General features: G+C 43.4%; 1 long non-coding RNA gene across 1 annotated transcript in view; it reads left to right on the forward strand.

The window, feature by feature from the left end:
• The first annotated feature begins 8,890 nt into the window (after positions 1-8,890).
• LOC114487292 (uncharacterized) overlaps positions 8,891-12,655 on the forward strand; it is a 14,829-nt gene continuing 11,064 nt past the window's right edge. Inside the window, exons 1-2 of the long non-coding RNA XR_008618827.1 lie at positions 8,891-9,743; positions 11,653-11,880. This is a non-coding gene — a long non-coding RNA (uncharacterized lncRNA). The remainder of the gene's footprint in view (positions 9,744-11,652; positions 11,881-12,655) is intronic.

Below are 12,655 nucleotides of genomic sequence, written 5' to 3' on the forward strand. Positions count from 1 at the left end.
TGAGCCACAGCTACTGAGCCCACGTGCCACAACTACTGAAGCTCGCGCACCTAGAGCCCGTGCTCCGCAACGGTCTTACATTTAAGTCTTTAACCCATCTGGAGTTTATTTTTGTGTATGGTGTTAGGTAGTGTTCTAATTTCTGTATCTGTATTTATAGTAAATGATAAATACTGCTTTTTTGAGTTAAAACTTTTTACCTAAAAATATTGCATACATCCTTTTGCTTTTTCACTTAATGTTACATTTTTAAAGTTTTATCAATGTGGTTAATATTTTCCATAGTAATCTCGCTGAAATTATTTAACCTGAACCTAAACATGAGGAAATGATCATATATTTAGTCCAGAATGTGGGACATCCTACAGGGCAATTGGCCTGAACTCTTCAAAATGTCCCGAAAACCAAAAAAAAAAAAAGGCTGGCAGACTGTTCTAGATGACACACAGCCAAATGCTTTGGCACCTGATTAGATCTCAGTAAAAAAGAGCTTTTGGGACAGCTGGGAATTCTGACTGTGTCTGAGGGTATTATGCTTGCGTAAGGAGTGTCCCCAGAAACAGCCCTTTATTCTAATCACTGATTCATTATATGATGAACTCGGTTCATTCATTCATTTCTCTACTGATGTTTGTTATTTGTTGCTAAAGTCTTCGATAGCTTAATTATGTTTTGTCTGATTCAACATTTATTGGAAAAGCCACTATGATAATAAAATTTGCCAATTTCTTCTCGTAATTCTCTCAATTTTTCACTCTTTGTACTTTGTTAATGAGTGCACACTAGTTCAGAAGAGTTTTACCTTCTGGGTGATTTTTCCTTTTATTATTATGAAAAGCCATCTTTATCTCTATTGTTGCTTTTTTCTTATAGCTTGTCTGATATCAGTACCCATACAACCTTTATTTTATTTTACTTCTGTTGAACAAAATAATTTAGTTTATTTTATCAACTAGTTATTTTTCATTGAAAAGGTAATGCAGACATAGGTTTAGAAATGTAAACATCGGGCCTTCCCTGGTGGCGCAGTGGTTAAGAATCTGCCTGCCAATGCAGGGGACACGGGTTCGAGCCCTGCTCCAGGAAGATCCCACATGCTGCGGAGCAACTAAGCCTGTGCGCCACAACTACTGAGCCTGTGCTCTAGAGCCCACGAGCCACAGCTACTGAGCCCATGAGCCACAGCTACTGAGCCCACGTGCGCTCCCGCATAGCAACGAAGACCCAACACAGCCAACACAGCCAAAAAATAAATAAATAAAATAAATAAATTTACTTAAAAAAAAGAAATTTAAACATCATAAAAGAACACAGGATGGAAAGTTATGTTTACTCCTCACTTGAGACTTCCAGGCTCCCACCATAGAAGCAACTACTGTAACCAGTTTATACAATGTTATTCTAGAATATTCTATGCATATTTAAGCATATGTGCATATATGTGTATATATAGATATACGTATATAGACACGTAGCTATTTTTACACGGGTAGAGGCATACTATATGGATTGTTCTACATCTTGATTTTTTTCACTTAAATATTTCTTAATGACATATTTTAATAACTGCCTTCCAATAAATGAAAAATCATATTATGTTGACATTTTATTTTTCATTTCTTTATGATTGAGGTTGACTTTCTTTTCATATATCATAAACCATTTGTGTTTCTTTTCCATGAACTGCCTCTAATAAGTTCTTTGTCAATTTTTCTATTGGTTTAATGGTCTTTTATAACTGATTTGTAAGAGGTCTTTATATATTGAAAAAAATGAGCTCATTGTCATGTGTTGAAGTATTTTTCCCGGTTGATATTTTGACTTTGTGTGGTAATTTTTTTCTGTGCAGAAAAAAAGATTTTTTTATTAGTCATGTTCATGAATCTTTTTGGAATTTGCCTTTTGTGTGTTGCTCAGAAAAGCGTTCGTATCTCCAAAAAGAAATACATTCTCCTAAATTTACTTCTAATAGTTTTATTATTTTATTTTACATATTCAAATTTTTTATTCACCTGAAAGTAATTTTGATAAAAGGTATCTTTTTTAGATGTTTTCCACATGGCTGCTCAGTGGAATAAGCCACATTGCTAAATTTCAATGTATTTAAGCACCCATTTAAAAAAATTAACTTTGTTTTTATGGAAAATTCCCAACTTATAAAAGTAGATAGTGAGTAGTGACGACGAGGACTTGAGAGGTAAGATTTTGACATTTGGACATAGCGAAGCCTGGAAGTTTTCATTTCTTTCTTCTAACAATTTCAACTGCATAAACTAGAAAGAACAAGGATGTTTTATTTAAAGGCCCTCCTACCGGGGCCGGCGGCATCTGACACCCAGCCACCCGTGGAGCAGGGGCCCACCTGGCTGGCTCTGTGGGTCCTGGGAGGCACTGACTTTCTGTCCTGGAGCCCAGTGCCTGACTCAGGGGCTCCATAAATGCTCCCTGATATACTGCACTTGGGAAGAAACCTATTTTTCCATAGTGTGAGATAACAAGATAATCCCTTCCACTAGAAGATCCCCCCCTTAGCATTGAATCTTACAAATTTGGTTTTGATCTACCTGCAATCCTGTGAAGATGTCAGAGCTTAGATGTGGCTTCTTTTGCCCTGGAACCAGGGAACCCTGAGCACTCCTGCCATTTCTCATGTGACCACCAGAGGGCAGTGCGTGGCTGCTTGTGACAATCACACTGCCCCACGTCAAACCTTTTACCAGTTACTCTTCCTCTGAATATGTTTTTTTAAATTAATTAATTAATTAATTGATTTTTGGCTGCGTTGGGTCTTCGTTGCTGCGCACGGGCTTTCTCTAGTTGCAGCGAGCGGGGGCTACTCTTCGTTGCAGTGCGTGGGCTTGTTGCTGCGCGTGGGCTTTCTCTAGTTGCAGCGAGCGGGGGCTACTCTTCGTTGCAGTGCGTGGGCTTCTCATTGCAGTGGCTTCTCTTGTTGTGGAGAACAGGCTCTAGGCACGCGGGCTTCAGTAGTTGTGGCACGTGGGCTCAGCAGTTGTGGCGCACGGGCTCTAGAGTGCAGGCTCAGTAGTTGTGGCTCGCGGGCTCTAGAGTGCCGGCTCAGTAAGTTGTGGTGCACGGGCTCAGCTGCTCCGCGGCATGTGGAATCTTCCCCGACCAGGGATGGAACCTGTGTCCCCTGCACTGGCAGGCGGACTCCTAACCACTGTGCCACCAGGGAAGTTCCTATTTTTCTTTTTATCCATTACTCTAGGAGGTGGGTCATAAAGGATCTTGCTGTGATTTATGTCATAGAGTGTTCTGCCTATGTTATCCTCTAAAATGAATCAGTAATTTAGAGGGAAATGTCCAGTCCCACTTTCTCAGTACGTCAAGCTGGCTGGGCCAAAGTGCTAGGCTAGCCGTGGTGCTTGCCTCGATCTTGCAGGGGAGGGGGTTTCCTATCAGAAGAAATCTGGAGTGGAAGAAGGTAGGGAAGAAAGCCAGATCCTGAGGTCACAGATGCAAATAACACAGTGCAGAGAAGGGTGTGTGAGGGGGGCGGGGGGAGGGGTGGGCTGGGTAGATAAATAGCCAGACTACCATAAGGCAAGTTGCTATGAAGATCCCAGTGACGGAAGTGAGGAACACTGGAGAGGATGGAAGTGGGTTGGTTTGAGAACTCTTCCCTTAAGAAGTGACATTGGAATGTTACTCAGCCATAAAAAAAAAGAACGAAATAATGCCCTTTGCAGCAACATGGATGGACCTAGAGATTATCAGACTAAGTGAAGTAAGTCAGACAGAGAAAGACAAATAGCATATGATATTGCTCATATGTGGACTCTAAAATATGATACAAATGAACTTATTTTCAAAACGGAAACAGACTCACAGACATAGAAAACAAACTTATGGTTACCAAAGGGGAAAGGGGGAGGATATATTAGGAATTTGGGATTAACAGATACACACTAATATATAAAATAAACAACAAGGACCTACTGTATAGCACAGGGAACTATACTCAATATCTTGTAGTAATCTGTAACAGTAAAGAATCTGAATAAGAATATATATACACATATATACTTATGTATATTACTGAATCACTTTGCTGTATACCTGAAACACTGTAAATAAACTATACTTCAATTAAAAAAAAAAAGAAGTGATACTAGAACTGACAAGAAAGTACGTAGAAATTTGCCCTGGAGAATAGGGATAGTATGGAGAAGGCCCTTTGGGCAAGGTAAATCAGTAGTATCTGTAAAATCATGAATATCCACATGCACACATTGTGTCTAGGGCACAGTGAGTATTTTAGGTAGAGAAGAGTGTACTTTATATTCAGGGAAAGGCTAATATTTTGGAATGAAAACAGGGGGGTGATGTTAGGGAGCAGAGAGAGATATTGGAGAGAGACAAGACGATAAGGAAGATGCCATGGAAGGACCCTCCCTTGTAAAGGCTCTGCCTGGCCGCTCAGGAAAATGGCCTGAAACGTGACGTGAAGGGACCCCTCCACAGCAAGGTTCTCTAATCCACATGCCTGCAGGGCCAGGCTCTTCAGGAAATGAATGAAGAAGCCGTGTGAACTACGCCGTCTCAAGGGGGCCGTGCTGCCCAGCTCCAGGGGATTTTTATCATTCGAGACTATAGGCCAATGTCCTCAGCTCTGTAAGAAAATTTTTATCGAAATAAACTTGACATATAACTGTGTAAATTTAACATGTACGCCATGTCAATTTGATACATTTTATATTGTAGTATGACTGTCATCGTAGCAATAATTAGCACCTCTATCATGTTACCTAACTGTCATTTCTTTTTAGCGGTCAGAATAAATAAGTTCTAGTCTCTTAGCAAATTTGATGATTATAATAAAATATTGTTGTCTTTATTTGCTATACTATACTTTAGATCAGATTTTTTAAATTTAAAAAAGAAGCCAGAAAACCAGCTACACAAAACTTCTAATTTCAATGCTGGTAACTAATTGAAAACCAAAGTTTTCAGCAGTTTCTTGGTCAAAAAAAGCATTTCTCAAGCTGGATTCTTCTGGATCTGAGGGTGTCTAGATTTTTACTCAGCAAGAAACAATGCTGTAAGGTACATAAATTGCACATGTGTTATCTGTTTTCATGGTTTAATCACATTGAATTTTTAAACCAGCTTTGAAAACCCAAAGTATTTAACGAGTCTCTTCATGGCAACTCAGCTCCGGAGACAGGTTACACAGAAGGACTGTGGGGTTAGAAGTCCAGTCTTAGGACTGAAACTGATTTATTCAGGGACCTTGAACAAGGTCAGTAACCAGGAGTGCACCTCAGGGTCTGTTGTGAAAAGAGCTAACCAAAGGGTTTTTAAAATAGAATCCATTTTTAATTAATTTATTTTATTTATTTATTTTTGGCTGCGTTGGGTCTTCGTTGCTGCACGCGGGCTTTCTCTAGTTGTGTCGAGCGGGGGCTACTCTTCGTTGCGGCGCGCAGGCTTCTCACTGCAGTGGCTTCTCTTGTTGTGGAGCACGGGCTCTAGGAGCATCGGCTTCAGTAGTTGCGGCTCGCGGGCTCAGTCGTCGTGGCTTGCGGGCTCTAGAGCGCGGGCTCAGTAGTTGTGGCGCACGGGCTTAGTTGCTCCGCGGCACGTGGGATCTTCCCGGACCAGGGCTCGAACCCGTGTCCCCTGCATTGGCAGGCGGATTCTTAACCACTGTGCCACCAGGGAAGCCCCCAACCAAAGGGTTTTAAAACGTTCAGCTCCCTCCCAAAAAGTGCTTCAAGAATTCACGATGCTCTCTGTCTATAATTTTAAAGTCTGTTTCATTTGGACAGTTCTCATGAATTTTGTCAAAATTATCAGCATACTGATATGAATGAAGCCCCAACATTTAAAAAAAAGATCTTCCTTTTATAAATTACAACATATGTTTTCCAGAAAAGAATAGTTTTGTTTAAGTCAGTATTTTTTTTTCAATCCCTTAGGCTCTGAATCTAATTTCCTTAGTAGAAAAATGTAAACACATTCAGTATTTTACACCTCCAGAAGGAAATAAAGGGGTGGAAGCAGCTAATATTTACTTCTGTGCTTATTCACTCATGTTTGTATATGATCCTTGAGTCAAGGCTATGAAGAGTGCTAATTGACACTATCCCTTATTAGAAGAATGCATTCAGCAAAGTATATTTAATATTCTTATGCTGTATTTTATAATCCTAGATGTGTACTGCACGGATATGCAAAACATTTATAATTTTAACAGGGTCGGTCCAATTAATACATTTTACGTACTCCAAAATTATTGTATGGTATATGGAACCGTACTTTCCCCATTCATCAGTATGAAATTCTCTTTCCCCTTGATACGGTTTGATGTGGGCCTTTAGTAACTCCCTCAGTCCCATGCAACCTATCAATGGCATTAAAAACTCATCCTTATGTTTCTCGTTTGTGAACTTTGTGGTTTTCTTCAGCATGAAAAATGAGTTGATTGCCCTTCTGGAACCCCTACGGCTACTTTCTCTAAAGAACATGCAGCGTCGATCTTACGAAATCACTTCGCATCGTCAGTATCGGACGTGTTCCCTCCCTCATCCTCCCCGTTCGCCTGCCTCCGCCCCTTCCTCTCCAGCCACACACACACCTCACCCGCTCCGACAGTCCTGCCCTTGTTTGCTGCATTCCTATCCGCTGCCTTTTCTCGGCCAGCCTTCCCAGCTTCACGCAGACCTGACACGTGTGGCATCTGTGTGCGTTTCTGACCCTCCAGCCTCTTACCCGCGGCTCGTGCACTGCTCCGCCCAAGCCATCCTCTGACTGCAGGCTTTCTCCCTCGCCCACTCCAAAACACACACCCCTTGTGTTTTTTTTTTATTGCCCTTTATGTTCAGAACGGCCTCCCGTGAACATTCGTAAACCTCCTTACCATGCTCCCTCGGCTCCTTTCTCCAGAAGCGCTTCCTAGTCTGTGTTGGAAAAAGAATGCGCAACGTGAGAGCTGTGAGTTAAGTTTTGTTTGGGGCCAAATGAGGATTGCAGCCCAGGAGACAGCGTTTCAGGGAGCTCTGAGGAACTGCTCCAAGGAGGCGAAGAGGGGACCCGGGTTGTACAGAAGTTTTGCAACAAAAGGGCAGGTAGTCTGAACGTCAAAAGATGATTGTTAATTAAAGGAAAACCAGATATCACAAGTGAAGGAATTTAGTACCTTTCTCTGTATGGGAAGATGCAAGAGTCTGGGCTCACTGAAATCATTCCTTTGATATGCACCTCAGCCAACTGGGGCCAGTATCCTGTGTTTTCGAATCCTGAGTTTCCTCAGGGCTCACCGTGGGGAGTGGCTGCAGTCTGATGGCTGCTAGATGGCAGGTGTTCTTTGTTTCCTTCCTGAGTTCCCTCAGGGCTCACCAGCTCACCGTCTGAGGTGGCTGCAATCGCTGATGACTGGGACATCCTTTGTTTACTGACGTGGCAGGAAATACTCCATTTCTCATCTGCAAGCATCTCCACTTTTGTGTCTGCAGGTCACATTCTCAGCTCTTCCTGGCCTATTTGTAGCAATTCACTTTTCTGCCTGAACGATTTTATTTGGAGCCTTAATTTTTTTCTGGATCCTTTCTTTACAGAAGAATCAGGGAAACTGCAGCAGTACATGTTACATAAACATGCATAATATTTATTTTTGGGTAGGTTATGCAAACACGTGGGCAGGAGTAGTTCTATTGCCTGCTGATCATATGGAGCAAAGAGAGCAGAAGCAAAGCTGCTTCTCACACATGAGAAACTTACATCTTTGCTATGCAGTATTTTAATAACCACTACTTTCAGGAATTTTGATTTTTTAAATAAAAATGCCAGGTTAACATTTAGAATGTTTGTTAAAATGTTTACTGTTTGTTGGAATTTAATGTCTGTTAAAAAGGCTTTTTAAAACTGCCTTTATCGTAGAGGTAAGAATGCATGATTCTACTGGTCAGAATGGCCATCATCAAAAAAATCTAGAAACAATAAATGCTGGAGAGGGTGTGGAGAAAAGGGAACCCTCTTGCATTGTTGGTGGGAATGTAAATTGATACAGCCACTATGGAGAACAGTATGGAGTTTCCTTTAAAAAACTAAAAATAGATCTACCATGTGACCCAGCAATCCCACTCCTGGGCATATACCCTGAGAAAACCATAATTCAAAAAGAGTCATGTACCAAAATGTTCATTGCAGCTCTATTTACAATAGCCAGGACATGGAAGCAACCTAAATGTCCATCGACAGATGAATGGATAAAGAAGATGTGGCACATATATACAGTGGAATATTACTCAGCCATAAAAAGGGACGAAACTGAGTTATTTGTAGTGAGGTGGATGGACCTAGAGTCTGCCATACAGAGTGAAGTAAGTTAGAAAGAGAAAAGCAAATACTGTATGTTAACACATATATATGGAATCTAAAAAAAATAAGTGGTTCTGAAGAACCTAGGGGCAGGACAGGAATAAAGACACAGATGTAGAGAATGGACTTGAGGACACGGGGAGGGGAAGGGTAAGCTGGGACAAAGTGAGAGGGTGGCATGGACATATATACTCTACGAAACATAAAACAGATAGCTAGTGGGAAGCAGCCGCATAGCACAGGGAGATCAGCTCGGTGCTTTGTGACCACCTGGAGGGGTGGGATAGGGAGGGTGGGAGGGAGGGAGACGCAAGAGGGAAGAGATATGGGGACATATGTATATGTATAACTGATCCACTTTGTTGTAAAGCAGAAACTAACACACCATTGTAAAGCAATTATACTCCAATAAAGATGTTAAAAAAAAAGAATGCATGATTCTTAGAATCTTTGAGTAGTTTCACTCTGTATAGTGTCAATATATAAGACTTGAGTTGAATGAAAATGTCTTTCCTTCTTTGAAGGAAAACACCATTACTATGTCTTTTTCAACTAGAGCAATCTACTAAACTACCTTTTGGAGGAACCATTTGTTACCTCCTTGCTGCAGTAAAATTTCATGCAGTATCCAGAAATTGAAATTCTGTATCTGTCTGCACTCCCTGTGACCAGACATGAACTGATACAAAAATAGTAATAATCAATAGCGATGACAAGCTTTGAATTCACTGCGCTCAGGTCGTAGGGCAGGCTGCCCAGCCTCTCTTCATATGATAGCTCCCAGTCTTGGAAAAGATCGAGGCTAAATAGGTCACTGCCTTGCCCGAAGGCTCACAAAATGCCATTTGTCTTCAGCTATAAAAATCATAAATAGAAAATGTAGAGACTCAAGGTCTTCATCTGGTCTCCTCCAAACAATCCATCAATCCATCCCTTCTCTCAGAGCTTCAGTTGCACTTACACTCTGTGTCACTCACTCTCACAGTAAACCCTACAGTCTTTGCTTTCTCTGTGTGTCTGTCTTCCTGCCCCAGTCTCCTGTGTTATTGGTAGCAGCAGGGACCATCGACTACTCTCTCTTTGCTTTCCATTTCGGCTCTTGGTGTGATGTGAACGGGAGGAACATGAATTCATTCAACAAACATCCGCTGCCGATTCTACTGTGTTCCAGCCACTGTCACCAGAGATACAACGGTAAACAGGACAAGGTCCTGCCCCCAGAGAACTGAAATCGAGAGGGAGAGAGAGAGGCAGGCAAACAGGCAAGTACCGTCAAATGTGGTGTGTGATCCTTGAAGCCAGCAGCGGGGTCACGAGAGCACATTTGGCGGGATTCGAGCTGGTTGTAAGGAGTCCGGGAAGAGCTCTGGGCGAAGCTACTTCTGACAAGAAATCCGGAGGTGAGTCGGACTCAGCACACTGAACAAGGGTTGGGGGAGCGGAGGAGTTTTCCAGAGAGTTTAAATTGCATCCCAGAGGTGAGAAAAAAGCAGGGGAACCTAAAATCGATTACAGGGTAGCTCTGAGGCTGGCCAGAGGTCACCTTCTAAGTGAGAAGGACCAATGGCGTGGTGGCACCAGGTCCTGATTGGCAGGAAAAGACTCGGAATGTGTTCAACAGAGAAGGTCAATCCGGAGGGACTGGGGGCTGGGCAGGGGCCCCGAGGAGGGGCTGGCCGAGGCCAGGCGGGGTGGGCCGGAGGACACGCCTGCTTCTGGCTCTTTCTACACAGTTAACCCGGCTCTTCCCGCGTAAACAGCTTTCTGTCTCTGAAAACTTCGTGAAAAGAGACTCATTAGAATCACCTGGAAAACTGAGGCTAGCGTTCAGAACAATGGCTGCATACAGAACAAAACCATGTAAAAATCGTGTGCTTCTGTCTACTGAAATAATGATTCTGAATATGTAATGGAAACATTTCATTGACAATAACAACAAACATAGAAAAACAAAAGAACACACTATCAGATGCCATGAAGATCCTGGCTGGATGAACAAACTGGGATTTAAACGGAAAATCGTAAAAGAAGATTTGACTGAATGGAAAGGCATCCAGCACGCCTGCAAGGGAAAAGCTGAGTATTACAACTATGCCAATACTTTATATTACTTGGAAGGAGAGGTAGGTGGGGAGGGGGTTTGAGAAGCGGGGGGCAGGGGCAGGGAGGCCCTGTGGGTGAGGGGCAGGGACTAGCTGGGTGGGGCTGGTGGCCTGTGAGGGGGGCCCTGAGGGAGGGCGGAGTGGGGCTGTGGCTTAGGCTTACGATTTGAAAAATATTCTACTTTGTTCAGAGGGAGGCTTTGAAACGTTGTAGCAAAAAGAGAAATGAGACTTTTCTGGTAAACAAGGAAAATAAGGAAACAGTGAGCAGGCTGGGAAACAGCATAAACAAGCCGGAAAGAGTTAAGCCATCTTGGTTATTCTTTAGCTGTTACCACTAGCAAACACGTATAGCTAGATGTGTCCTTCACCGAGCGGATGGCTCCGACTCCGTGTGAATTACCCTTTGCTCCGGGCATTCTTCTCCCACGTGCTCCCTTGTAGCGCTCTTCATTTCCGAAAGAAGGGCACGGCCCATAACTTCAGGGACACCAGGCCGGGCTGCTGAGCTGCCTGACGCCAGCTTTGGCCATGAATTTGCGGAAGAAAAGAAATGCAAGGTTAATTACTCTGAGCCTTATCACCTACCCCAGACCCCGAGCCCTGAGCTCCGCCCCCCCGGGCTGTGTAACCTTTCCCTATTCCCCGGGGAGGGGGGCGCAGTCCTTGAGGCGCTAGCTAGCTAGCGAACTGTGTCTCCTCTTGTCCGGCAAAAGGAGCAAAGCTACTCTTTCTATTTCCTCCAAACTCTGTCTCCGCATTTCTATTCGACATCGGTGGACAGGGAGCCAAGATTTTGGCAAGGTAATGGGACACAGGCCACTTCTCATCTGGAAATTACTGTCTCTAAGCTGAGGCCCAAAGGGAGAACTATTCACTTTTTTTTTTTTTTTTTTTTTTTTTTTTTTTTTTTTTTTTTTTTTTGCGGTACGCGGGCCTCTCACTGCTGTGGCCTCTCCCGCTAAATTGCATCCCAGAGGTGAGAAAGAGCAAAGCACATTAAAGGAACAAGAAATACTTCACCAGACTTGGAGTTTACAGTGGTGGTGAGGGTTGGAGATGGGGGATGAAGCTCTAAAATGGGCTGATTCAGGAAAGTTCTCTCGCTGGGGACTGAGACGTCCAACGGTTCCTGTCACCCTCGCTGACAGTTGACACATTTCTGGTACATTCTGAGCACGTTTGAAGACCATTTTCTTCTCTTTAGCTCACCTGTTGTTAGAAAGAAGTACTCTAGTGTTTGGAGGCTGGGACGTCAGTTCATAACGTGTATATCAGCCAGCCTGTCGCTGTCAATAATGTGACAAACCCAGCCAGAGTCTGCCCCTTGCTTGGCCTGTCAAATGAGACGTCACCTCCTGCAGCTGCCTGGCGTTCAGGACTTCAGAACATTCATGTCTGGAACCCACTGTGAGGTTCCTTTTGGACCTGAGAGGTGAGTTGAATTTGGGCACCCAGGCGAAGGCTGCAGAGAATTTGTTGCAGCAAAAAGAGAAATGAGACTTTTCTGGTAAACAAGGAAAATAAGGAAACAGTGAGCAGGCTGGGAAACAGCATAAACAGGCCTGAAAGGGTTAAGGCATCTTGGTTATTCTTTAGCTGTTACCACTAGCAAACTAGACGTATAGCTAGACGTGTCCTTCACCGAGCGGATGGCTCCGACTCCCTGTGAATTACCCTTTGCTCCGGGCATTCTTCTCCCACGTGCTCCCTTGTAGCGCTCTTCATTTGCGAAAGAAGGGCACGGCCCATAACTTCAGGGACACCAGACCGGGCTGCTGAGCTGCCTGACGCCAGCTTTGGCCATGAATTTGCAGAAGAAAAGAAATGCAAGGTTAATTACTCTGAGCCTTATCACCTACCCCAGACCCCGAGCCCTGAGCTCCGCCCCCCCGGGCTGTGTAACCTTTCCCTATTCCCCGGGGAGGGGGGCGCAGTCCTTGAGGCGCTAGCTAGCTAGCGAACTGTGTCTCCTCTTGTCCGGCAAAAGGAGCAAAGCTACTCTTTCTATTTCCTCCAAACTCTGTCTCCGCATTTCTATTCGGCATCGGTGGACAGGGAGCCACGTTTTGGCAACAGAAACTGTGCTGTATCGTAGTAGAATTTTATTTTAATTGCTTAGATTTAGATGGTATGTGTGTGCTGTTTTGCCAGATGACCTTCAGTAGCTGAATTTAAAGTCTTTTGTCTCATTTTTCTTTTTTTCTTTT

Source organism: Physeter macrocephalus, chromosome 12, assembly GCF_002837175.3.
Source record: "Physeter macrocephalus isolate SW-GA chromosome 12, ASM283717v5, whole genome shotgun sequence".
Classification (NCBI taxonomy): Eukaryota; Metazoa; Chordata; class Mammalia; order Artiodactyla; family Physeteridae; genus Physeter; species Physeter macrocephalus.